At 34.9% G+C, this 12,374-nt stretch overlaps 2 long non-coding RNA genes across 2 annotated transcripts in view; one reads left to right on the forward strand and one right to left on the reverse strand.

Moving 5' to 3' along the window:
- LOC136826937 (uncharacterized) overlaps positions 1-5,744 on the forward strand; it is a 70,619-nt gene extending 64,875 nt beyond the window's left edge. The window contains exon 3 of the long non-coding RNA XR_010849762.1: positions 5,662-5,744. This is a non-coding gene — a long non-coding RNA (uncharacterized lncRNA). The remainder of the gene's footprint in view (positions 1-5,661) is intronic.
- LOC136826936 (uncharacterized) overlaps positions 1-12,374 on the reverse strand; it is an 84,461-nt gene that overhangs the window by 41,173 nt on the left and 30,914 nt on the right. The gene's annotated exons all lie outside the window — the stretch shown is intronic.

Below are 12,374 nucleotides of genomic sequence, written 5' to 3' on the forward strand. Positions count from 1 at the left end.
GTGTGTGTGTGTGTGTGTGTGTGTGTGTGTGTGTGTGTGTGTGCGCGTGTGTGTGGGTGGGTGAGTTCGAGTGTATGCGTATATGTGTATCTCTCTCTCTCTCTCTCTCTCTCTCTCTCTCTCTCTCTCTCTCTCTCTCTCTCGTTGGAATTAATGTGAAAGGAATGGGTTGGGTAAGCTGAGTAGTCAAAATAAGAATGTTAAGCAGGTTTTGAATAATTAAAAGGGACCACAGAGCAGTGAGCCTATTAATTATTTTTAGCTTGTAGTAGGACAAAATTTCTCTCTCTCTCTCTCTCTCTCTCTCTCTCTCTCTCTCTCTCTCTCTCTCTCTTCTTCTTCTTCTTCTTCTTCTTCTTCTTCTTCTTCTTCTTCTTCAGTCTAGGAATCTAATTAGATATAGGTTTGAAACAATGGAAGATAATAAGTAAATTATTTCATTTTGTTAAATTTACTTGGACAGAGGGGAGACGGTGATACCTCATGATTAGAAATATGGTGATTCTATTTTCATAATTTTATATGATGTTCATGCTTTCTTTATTCTTTTACGTTCCTATATTTTCTTGGATCCGTTAATGCTTTGCTAGCTATTTAATTCAAGCGTGAACGCTTAATTTTTTTCTTTTTATATATGAGTCCTTACAGTACCCCGACCCTCTCTCTCTCTCTCTCTCTCTCTCTCTCTCTCTCTCTCTCTCTCTCTCTCTCTCTCTCTTAAGGTCGACCTCTCTTTGATCTCGTAAGCGTTCCCTTTGAATTGCCCGATTGTATTGCAACATTTATTCGTTCTTGAAAAACGTAGCAAGGAAAGAAGCGTTAATGAGAACAGGAACAAGGCTGTTGTAGTAGCACACTTATATTGTTTTCTTACCTTTGCAATCTTTCGGTATTTCTTAGAAAAAAAGTGCTGGATGAAAACAAATCTCATACTTCATCGGATTTTTCCCTCCACGCAGATCTGATCTGACTTCAGACAAAAAGTACCGCGAAGAAAAAATAAAGTAAATTACATAATTCCTTTGTTTCTTTTTCAGGTCTTTTGTGTCACCCACCATTTCTCAAAGTTGTGACTAAAACAAGGGAGAAACTTATCAGGACCTCATTCCTTTCCGTCCCCCACGTAAATGGAAACCATACAGATTCCCTCTCCCCCCTTCCCCACCCCACTCCCCACCTCATCATATAATGCCGAGCCAAAGACCATCAGACGTACGTTTTGGGTAATTAAAAGTCCATAAAGAGACTTTTCCTTCTTGCGGTGTTTTCCCCCGTTCCTTCTCGGCTCCATCCCCACCTGGGGCTTCCTCGATACCTTCCAGTGGGTGTTGGTAGATGGCGGGGGTGCCGGGGATTGGTGCTTAGGTATTCCTTGGACGTTGGACCCCTTTCGGGAGCATGCCATGGTGGGGGGACGTCCCTGGGTGGGTCCATTACAGCAGTAGTAGTCCACTCGTGTTGACGCGTCCGGACAAAGCCCACATTGTGATGCTGGAATATTTTCCCTCAGGCATTTAATTAGCCGGAAGAACCGGTACGCTTCGCCCGTTATAAAGAAAGATAATAAAAGAAAAAAGGAGGGGGTGGGGCCTCGGAGCCGGGGGTAGGGGGAAGTGTCCACGGCCTCTTTGATTAGCACATTCAAGTTACTCGCTCAGCGCCTAGATGATGGTTCTTTACCCCGGGACATTTTCCGTTGAATGGACTTAATTTTTTTTATATTTATTCCAAGCTTCGTTTTTCTTTTTTCTTTTTTTTGTACAAAATTATTATCTGAAAGTAATTATTAGGACGATATTGCCCTAACGTACTCTCAACTCTTTTAGGGATTTTTATGCAGACAGAAGCAAAAAAAAAAAAAAGATGGAGTAAAGAAGAAATCCTCTCAAAGAAAATCCCTCTGGGCCACCAGGGCGTCCATAAAAGACAGAGCGAGAAACTAATCAGCCAAGCATAATCTGCATTTAAAAACTCGGCATTATTTTCACGAGTCACCCATCCATTAGAACGGACGAAAACGCAGCGCCACACCGTCCCTTTCTCCCGTCCCTCCCGCCCCCATCCCGAAAGTGCGTCTGGGTAAAAAATAAAAAATCAAAACATTCGTTTTCATTATTTTTTCAATATGTCTAATTGAGCGCGGCCAACCCGCGGTTAGTCCTCCCGTCGGGCTGCCATGGCTTCACTTCGTCGCGCGGCCTTTAGCCAAATGAAGAAGGATGAATTTTTGTTGGCTTTTTTCTTTCCCCGTTCGTCTTTCTCCAGATGTGTTTTTCTCTGCTTGGGGGTCGCCTCGGGTGACCAATTGGGCCGTTTTGCTTGTTTACTGCCTTTACCTTTTCAAAAGTGGTCGTGCCTCGTCGACATTTTTAGTTTACAGCTTTTTCATGTGATACAACGTACCGTATTTATGCCATTAGTGTGTGTGATATTAGGTGATATCTGAAGCTCAGTCTCAGTTATCCCATGTCTATCCATAGTTGCTAGAATTCATATTAGTTTAGATTTTTGTCCAGCATTTATCCAATTGCCACCATTATTACTCAGGGTAAATATATTTTGTAATTGCAGCGTGTCAATTCCTTGTGTTGATATGTATGTAAAATATATATATATATATATATATATATATATATATATATATATATATATATATATATATATATATATATATAATATATATATATATATTATATATATACACATACATACACACACATACATACATACATACATACGTACATACATACTGTAAATAATTTCTATCACGGGAAGCAAAACATAATGCAAAATATAAACCCAAGTCTGTGGCCACAAGAAAATTTCAACGACGGACTGCAAGAGCTGTCATATTTACTCGAATGCATTATCAAGCAAAGCACATACAATGGAAAGAGAACAATACAAGGAATATTCCGTTGCAACAAAGAAAAAAAGACTTCCATTTTCTTGTTGGCCATATACTCTTTTGACGTCACACACAAAAGGGGAACTCAAAGTAGACAATTAATTTTCTTTGGAGTCTTTTTCCTTACGCACTTTGGTGTGAAGTAGTTTATTGAAACGTTTAAGCTATGTAGAGGAAATGTTAAACATTTAAGTGACATCCAGCGGTAGATAGACATTTCGGCTACGATGAATAAGGCTATGACACTACAAGATTAACTTTAGGGCAAAAACAGATTGGCCGTGTACGATTTCCCAGGATTAATAGATGCACCTCTGGATCTTCATGTATGATATTATATAAGGCGTTACACATGTACTGACTTGGCATCTTGACCATGAAAATGTGCTTATCTGCGCATAATCTAATTGCACATTTCACCCTTTGGGACTATACTCCCGCTCCCGTTTCTTTTGGTTTATAATCTACCGTGATTTCTTGTTTTCTACCAAATAAGATCAGTAAGTTGGCCGTCCCGTTGCACTTTTCTGTATAAAGATGCGAAATACGTAGGTTCATTTGTGTGATGTGATATGGCTGCGATTCAGTTTTTCGGTGTCAAGACGAATGTGGAAGTGACTGATGTGATTTCGGTGGAGCCGCTTTTTTCCCTTATTTTTTTTTTCAATGAATGGTTTATTTGGAAGCATATCTCTCTAGGACATATTTAAGATCCTTTGAAAGGGTAAAAACCACCTAAATCTCTACCTGTCGATTAACTACGTCTAAGGCCTCATTTCTGTGCGTTTAGTAAATTTAATAATAGAAGATTCGTTGCGTGTTGAGATGTGTGGTTTATAAATGTACGAACTAAATGTGCATAAAGGAACTATCTTCTGTGAAGAAGGTTGCCGTAAATAATATAATTGAAAGGTAAATTTCTATTCTTCCACAACAAGTTAGTACGAAACGACAATAATTTGTAGATTTGAGAAGAAAATTTGAGATATTTACCAGCTTGATGAAGGAAAGAAAAGGCATCAAAATCTCAATTTTCTCATTTTAGATGTACGTATGACATTGGCTCCACTGAGGAAATGGTGGTTAATGTGGTGGAAAATTTTTTTGAGTTGCTGCAACAATAATCTTTTAATGGAACCGGAAGGTATTAGGACGTTCTAAGTAATGCGGCCGTAATAGCGTGAATGAAATTCTTTCCTGACGTTGTAGTACAATGTTGGCGAGGTTACGTGAATGGCTGCGAAATTCCTTTCTTTTTATACACTAGTTACACATAGTGTGGGTATATGCGCTGTTATACACGATTAGGTATACAGTATATATATATATGTATATGTATATATACACACACATATGTATATATATATATATATATATATATATATATATATATATATATATATATATATATATATATATATATATATATATATATATATATATATATATATATATATTATATTATATTATATTAATATATTATATTATATTATATTATATTATATTATATTATATATTTGAACAAAATAAAGAAATTACAATTTTGCACAGTGCCCCCATAGAAAGTTACACCATCAAATTTAAAAGAAAATCCTTTAAACAACGGAAGAGTCTTCACTGTCCTGCGTTTTCCATTCCCTTCCACTGTAGTACTGGTGGTGTTGTCGTCCACGTTTTCATTGTTGTTGTTGCTGTTGTTGTTACTGACGTTGTTGTTGTTGTTGTTGTTGTTGTCGTCGTTGTTGTGAAAGCCTTGGCGGGGCCCAAAAAGACCCCAACGGTGAAGTGCTATCTCTCTCATCTCTCCCCTTCTGCCACAAATCTTTTTAACATAAATGGCTCTTTAGTGCAACAGTGTTGAAGTCACCGAGGCAAGAAAGTGTTGCGCTGTTAATACTGGTGGCTGATGCCGTTCGCCTCACTGGAGCAGCCGGGTTTTGGCCGGAGGATTTAAGAGTTGAACTGAAGTCGCATTCTTTTGCATAAAGAGAATTCACTTTATACCGTTTTCATTGGATAACCGCTTTATTTTTATGGAACCAGATGAAAACCGGTTGCTGTGGTTTTTTGTTTTTTGTTTTGTTTTGTTTTGTTTCTTCGCTCTTGAATAGGTGTAAGAGAGAGAGAGAGAGAGAGAGAGAGAGAGAGAGAGAGAGAGAGAGAGAGAGAGAGAGAGAGAATGGGATATACTTGTGGAATGTTCTCTCGTTGTACTGTATAGAACATATCTAAAACATTTTAGACATAATTAGCAGTTATGAGACAAATGCAATTTTACACTTTTTTATTATTCCCAAGTAGGAGAGAGATAAATGTAGACGTATGCTCATGGAAGGTCCTCTTTGTATCCAGCATATCAGCTTAAATATATTGGGACATAAGTGTATGTTATCAGACAAAAACCGGCAACCAAGGTTAGGAGAGAGAGAGAGAGAGAGAGAGAGAGAGAGAGAGAGAGAGAGAGAGAGAGAGAGAGAGAGATAGAATTTCTTGTAAGGTTATTATTTTGTCCAGCGTATCAATATAACCTTTTGGGACAGTTTTTAATTGATGATGAAAACAGATTTCCATAGATTTTTTATACTGAAAAATAGATAATAAGAAAAAGAAACTGTCACTACATAAGGACCCAAAATGTTGGTAATAATGATTAGTTACACTAAGCACTATGCCTTTGAGTAATGGTGTGTCGTAATGTATTGATCTTTCTTTTATTTTTCTGAAAATATATACGTATATTTTTCCTGTTACAGGATCTGCGCAAACAGAAAAATGATATTGCGATATTGCACGCTGTCTTTCATTGCAAGTGAAGGTCTGATATCTTCATGCAAGGTACGTAAATGGATTTGATTTTCCGTTTATGCAATATTTTTGTTTACAATGGTGAGATGTATACATACGTGCTTATATGTAAAACTCTGTATATGCACGCGTTCATACACACACATACACACACGCTCTTACGTATACATATACATAATATATATATATATATATATATATATATATATATATATATATATATATATATATATATATATATATATATATATATATATATATATATATATATATATATATATATATATATGCATTTAATGTTGAATGTATATTTCGTTATTTTGTGGCAGTCGACGAATTTATGAATGAGTAAACATGAATAATTTTTTTGACTTGATATGTAAGAAACCATTTATATCTGCATATTTTACTACAGTCTTACAACTTTGTAAAGAAAAGTTCAATGGATAGTATAGTTACAGTTGTACTGAATAACTTGGTATTACATATCGAAAGTCCTTGAAAGCACAAAAGGCCGGGAAATACCTTCCTTTTACATACATCTCTCGTACAAAGCGGGCGTTTTTATGCCTGAGGGACTAACTCTGAATCACTTACGTGTTTGTTTTTTAATCACCTTCATGGCAAAAAATTATTTTAGAGGAAAGTACATTAATATTTAAGGATTGTATTTAAAGTTTGCTCTACGTAACCTTGGCACTTATTTAATTGTTACAGTAAGTGAAGAAGTGAAAATGTTCAAATGCATGAGATTTTACGCGGTCCTTATTTCGACGTGATTGGAGGTTGGAATGGTAATATATATCATGGGAAATTTACTCCTTATATGCCAGCTTTTTATCGGCTTATGTATGTGCTTAACTTCAATTAATGCGGTATTTTTTATCTGAAAAATTATCGTCAATTTATCATTCTTTTATTTTAGGTACTTTTTTGATAGAATACCCCCTTGCTTCAATATAATATAAATACCCCCTTCCTTCAATATAATATAATATAATATAATATAATATAATATAATATAATATAAAATGACATTACATTTAACATTGTCCATCTCTGGAGCTTGTTTATTTCTTGGAAGAAAGGTAAGAATCACCGGTGTTTGTGTGTGTGATTTGTCTTTGGTGGCTCGTTTCCAATTATTATCGTGTTCTCCATTCGCTGCCTCCACCACTTCCTCACCCCCCCCCCACCTCCTTCTTCTCCTCCTCTTCCTTCTTTTCTTTCTCTTCGTCTTCTTTTTCACCGTTTTGACAGAATATACTACATCCCCTCGGAGGCACCGGTGAACACGAGCGCGGCTAAGTCACCGTGTCAAAAGGCAAATATGGAGTGTTTTGCCGTAGCCCAGTAAGGCATATACAATACCGTCTCAAATTGAATGTAAATAACTAAATAATGTCCCTTGTGTAAAGCTCGTTGATGGTCCAGTAGATGCTGAGGCGCCTTTAAGCTTTAAACTCTAAGGTTCTGGAAGAGCGACGGTCAGCGAAGTCTTAGGGATTGTTGTTGTTGGGGTCCGTTCTCGCCGTCATTTTTTCTCAAAATTCTTTTCCCGTGCTGTTGTCTGAAAAATTTCATCGACTCTTGTAAAGAAGAGGTCCGTTCTCTCCGGTACGATTCAGATGTTTTGTGTCCCTTTTGTTAGTTAATGTCAATCTTCTTGCCTCGGAATATGTTACCGTATGTCAGTTAAGGTATTACGAGAGTTAATTGTCTAACATGGCGGAGGAAATGTGTAATCGAGTACGACAATGGGAATGAAATTGAATTCAGCTTCTTGGAACACTAATGCGCTTTCAAGATTTGAGTATAGGTAGGGCTAGAGCGGGATAATTAACTACCCGTGCTTCTATAATTAAAAAAAATCTCAGGAAGGTAAATACAAGTTGGCGTAACGTGGTTACAATAAATTATTTTATTATTCATTGGAGCAAGTATTCATATTCTCTTTGTCTTTAAGAACATGTATAGTATATATATATATATATATATATATATATATATATATATATATATATATATATATATATATATATATATATATATATATATATATATATATATATATATATATATATATATATATACATACACACACACATATATATATATATATATATATATATATATATATATATATATATATATATATATATATATATATATATACAGACACACACACACACACACACACACACACACACACACACATATATATATATATATATATATATATATATATATATATATATATATATATATATATTTGTGTGTTTGTGTGTTTACCATGTACCATGTACCGTATGTATGTATGAAATATAAACTACTACAGTCTTGTAGCAGTGTATGGAATAATATGATACAACCAACGGAAATAATTTTAAACCGAGGTCTCTATCCTCTTGGCTCGAGTCAATACGAGATGTTCGAAAAAGAGTTAAGAGACATTAAAGATTACTTGTAATTCTGGTTATTGTCTTTAGCCGTTCCTTGGTTAATCCAATACTTAGATTATTCTAAGGAAGCTTTTTCACTTCTGAAGATCAGCCACAAATGGTTATATATGTATGTGTGTATATATATATATATATATATATATATATATATATATATATATATATATATATATACATAAAATTTATATATGTGAAACTATAATAAGTAAATTTGATATAAATTAGACAAATATTGCACGTAACTTTTCATTATAGTTTTTTATAAAAATGTTTATGTAATCTTATTTATGTGTTCATGCATAATACGGAAAAAAAGTTAGAGAGAGAGAGGGAGATGGATTCAAGAATTGTCGAATGCAAGTTTAACCTAAGCCCAGATTATGTGCCTTCTGTTATAACGTAGAGTATTACAGAACGGTTTCTTTCCCTTGGCTCTGTAAGCCCGATTGCGAGGCTTTAGTCTTGCATTTGACCGTGGGGTGACAGCTGTAGCAAAAAAAAAAAAAACAGAAAGGCAAACGAAAGGATTTTCGTTTGAATATAGATTTTTGCCTCCGCTAAAGATCCTCAGTTCCTTACGTAGTGGGTACTTGTAATGAAAAGTATCACGCTGCTGGCATTCTTATCTCTTAAATTTCTATGCCTTTGATATTCCATTATTCATTACCGATATTGCCAGTTACAAAAGAGGTTAACTTAATAACATGGCCGTGAAATGTAGCCATTTACCGTTAGTTTTGCAACGTTAATCTTAGGCAGGGTATTGCACATGATTGGGATTTGCGACGGCTAGCTTGATATGGTGGGGATTTTGTTACGTTGAATTTCATGGGGTTAGTTTTTTGCATGTTGGCTTCCGTCTCAGAAATCAGATTATTCCGTGTTGGGATGAACCCCGAAAGCCTGCATGCATGTGGATCAGGAATTTTCATAACCAGGTATCTGTCCGTTCGATTTTGTGCATGTTTCTTGTGCAGGTGTTCCGAGTTTATGCCTCACATTTGGTAACTCTCTCTCTTTCTCTCTCTCTCATCTACACTGACACATACACGCACACACATATATACATACATTATATATATATATATATATATATATATATATATATATATATATATATATATATATATATATATATATATATATATATATATATATATATATATTTTATATGAGACAAGAGAGACATTAGAGAGACGGACTTGAAAATATTCCAAGAAATGTAACTTTTTGAATATAAATGTATGTGTGTGTTTGTTTGTAAAATAGACACGTTCAGATTTTTAGTTGTTGAAGAAAATATATATATATAAATCAAGAGTATATATATATAGGGTATATATATGAATTAAAATATATTTTACTGAAGGTCGAGGCAAGTATAAAAATTACCAAATGTATATATGTATGTGTGTGTTTGTTTGTAAAATAGACATTTTTTAGTTGTTGAAGAATACGATTTTCGTTTTTTAAAACAATTAAGGTAAGTATTTGACTATTTTCCATGGGTTTTTAAAACAATTAATAATTTTTGAGAAAAGCTAACTGTTCCATAATCTTCACCGGGAGAGGTATTTGACGTAGTTTAACGTAGCTTCCCATGATAAGCCGTAGGCTTCTCGTGGATCTTATCTGCACAGTTTTATAGGATTCAGATATAACAGGAAGCAGCACGCGTACTATATCTAGATGAAAAGCGAAGCACTGGCAGGGGATTTCGTTTTGGGGGAGAGCTCTCTCTATTGGCTGTCTTAGGCTGTGCTTGGTAGGGAACGTTTGATTAGGACTCTGCAAACGTTTTTATTGAATGAAAAACTGTCGGTTTTTATTTTATAGCACAAATAATTTTATTTTGCACATTAAGGGGTTTTAACAGCATGTTCGACAAACATGTTCTTGAGAGTGGGGGTGGTGGGTAGGGTAAAATTATTTGAATTATTGTCATTCCAGACATAATTATATTTAGTCTGGTTTTAGAAGTTGAATAACATTTCTCCATGTGAGTAATTACTGCTGTTTAACATACTTTGTTTCATTATAGCAAATTTATAGAGTATATAAGCATTTAAATGAAAAAGCTTCTTGAACAAATATATTCTTAACCTAATTATTTCACAGCTGTTTTAAATGCTGTTTATTGTTATCTATTGAGAAAATTATAACCTTTGCAGTTTTAACTATTAAGAGACAATGATGAAACTGGCAGGTAACCATTATTACATTTGATAACAATAAACAGCATTTAAAACACCTGTGAAGTAATTAGGTTAAGAATATGTTTGTATACTAATGATTTTTGGAGACTTTCTTCCTTCGAAAAGTTTGTTTGAAGAAGGATATATACATTTATATACTGATATTCAGTAGTTGGGATCCTATTTCTGCCGTCTATCTTCCTATTGTCACTAATTTATCATAGTTTTATTTAAAAAAAAAATAGGGTCCACGATTAAAGGAAAGGCTGGAAAGAGGACGACATAGTAGCAGGTGGAATAACTAATTAGGCTTTCCATAACCTCTGTTCGCGGTCCTTCCTTTCCCTTGCGGTTTCCGAGTCTCTGAACCTTTAGGCATTAAGTCTATTCCGGACCTGATCATTTTCTTATTTTCTACCTTAGATAGAGATGAAAATGTATAGTTCTATCACCTACGTTGGTGTTCCACTAATCTTTTCGTTCACTTTAATACCGAACCGTCGTGGAGGCGTGGATGTTTATGAAAATGGTCTGAGAGAAATTGGTAATTTGGATTTTTCCCTAGTCAGCCAGTCCAGCAGCGGTGGAATGAAGGTTGGTCGTACCAGTGCTTAATTTATTTTATGAATTATCGATGAGCAGTTTTATGGATAAAGTTGTTAATGGTATTGGCATGATTTTTTTTCAATCTTCCTTTCACGGTTCAAGAAAAAATGATTAGCTATAATGTTGTCAGTAAGTCCAGTAACTATGGATTGACAACTGTTAGTGCTGAATTACAGAGAATGATTTACAATTATAGATGGACGAATTAATAATTGCACTTGTTAAGGATACTGCTGTTATCCTTCTTCAATTGCATGTTCACTTCTCTATAAAAAAAATATATAACTTTTGTTCTCAACAAGTGCAGTAACAGTTGATTGAAGCTTGTGAGTACTGAATGTTACTGCACTGATGGGACACATTACTGAAACGGATAAAGTTGATAATGATACTGGCACTATCCTTCGTCCGTTGCATTTTCACTTATGGTAAAGTGCCATTCAACGTTGCAGTGATAAAATCGAGAAATACGTGTACATTTTATCTAATGGTTTTCCTGGAGAAAACTGCTCCTGTTAGATACACCCTTTCCAAGCTAATGGAACAGGATTTGCATAGGCAGTTATCTTTTCTTTAAACATTGTTCATTCGTTTTTCTATACTAAGCAGAACCTCTCTTCAGTATTTCGGAGTTAAAATGTTTTGTATTTTTTCTTTTATTTGTGTTAGAGGGGGTTGGGGGTTGGGGGTTGGGGGTTGGGCTGGGAGGAGGTCGTCTGCCACACTTTTATTAGTTTTCTGTTATTCCATAGCAAAGTCGCTTCGGTACGAACGCTTACAAATAGTAATATATAAACTTGCAACACTGTAATCTGGGGGATTAAAAAGTTAACTTTATTGAAATCTGATGCCTAAAATACATGTGAAATATCTTGCTTCTCACTATTTGTTTTACTGACTTCATTGTGATGAATTGTAGACGAGAATGGACTTCATGGTGTACTAGCGTCATCAGAAAGTTATCTTTCTGAACTTAATAGAATATTGAATTAGTAGGAGTAATTCCTAATTGGTAATGACTAAGTTTTAAGCCATAAATGATTTCTTATAATTAAACCCCATTATTGGCTGGGGTAAATTTGCATGTTGACCTCGTTGTGCGAATGTCATTAAGCATATATGTTAAAGCCGGAAAGCCGTAAATCTGAATCAGGTAATTTTATGTTGAAATAAATAAACTTGAAGGACTACTCAGATGAGCACTCACTCAAGAAATGCTTTCTCACTTCGCCTTTTTACATCATGTATGCGGAACATGACGTGTTTTTGCAGTAGTTCTAGAAAAACTTTGAAGGTTTACAAAAGTATAAGTAAATCATTTTGTAAGCTTTACTAAGATGTTTTTCATATCACTTGTTTCCGCGCGCTGTATTGAAGTAAGAACTGTCGGTTATATGT

The sequence above is a fragment of the Macrobrachium rosenbergii genome, chromosome 41 (genome assembly GCF_040412425.1).
Source record: "Macrobrachium rosenbergii isolate ZJJX-2024 chromosome 41, ASM4041242v1, whole genome shotgun sequence".
NCBI lineage: Eukaryota > Metazoa > Arthropoda > Malacostraca > Decapoda > Palaemonidae > Macrobrachium > Macrobrachium rosenbergii.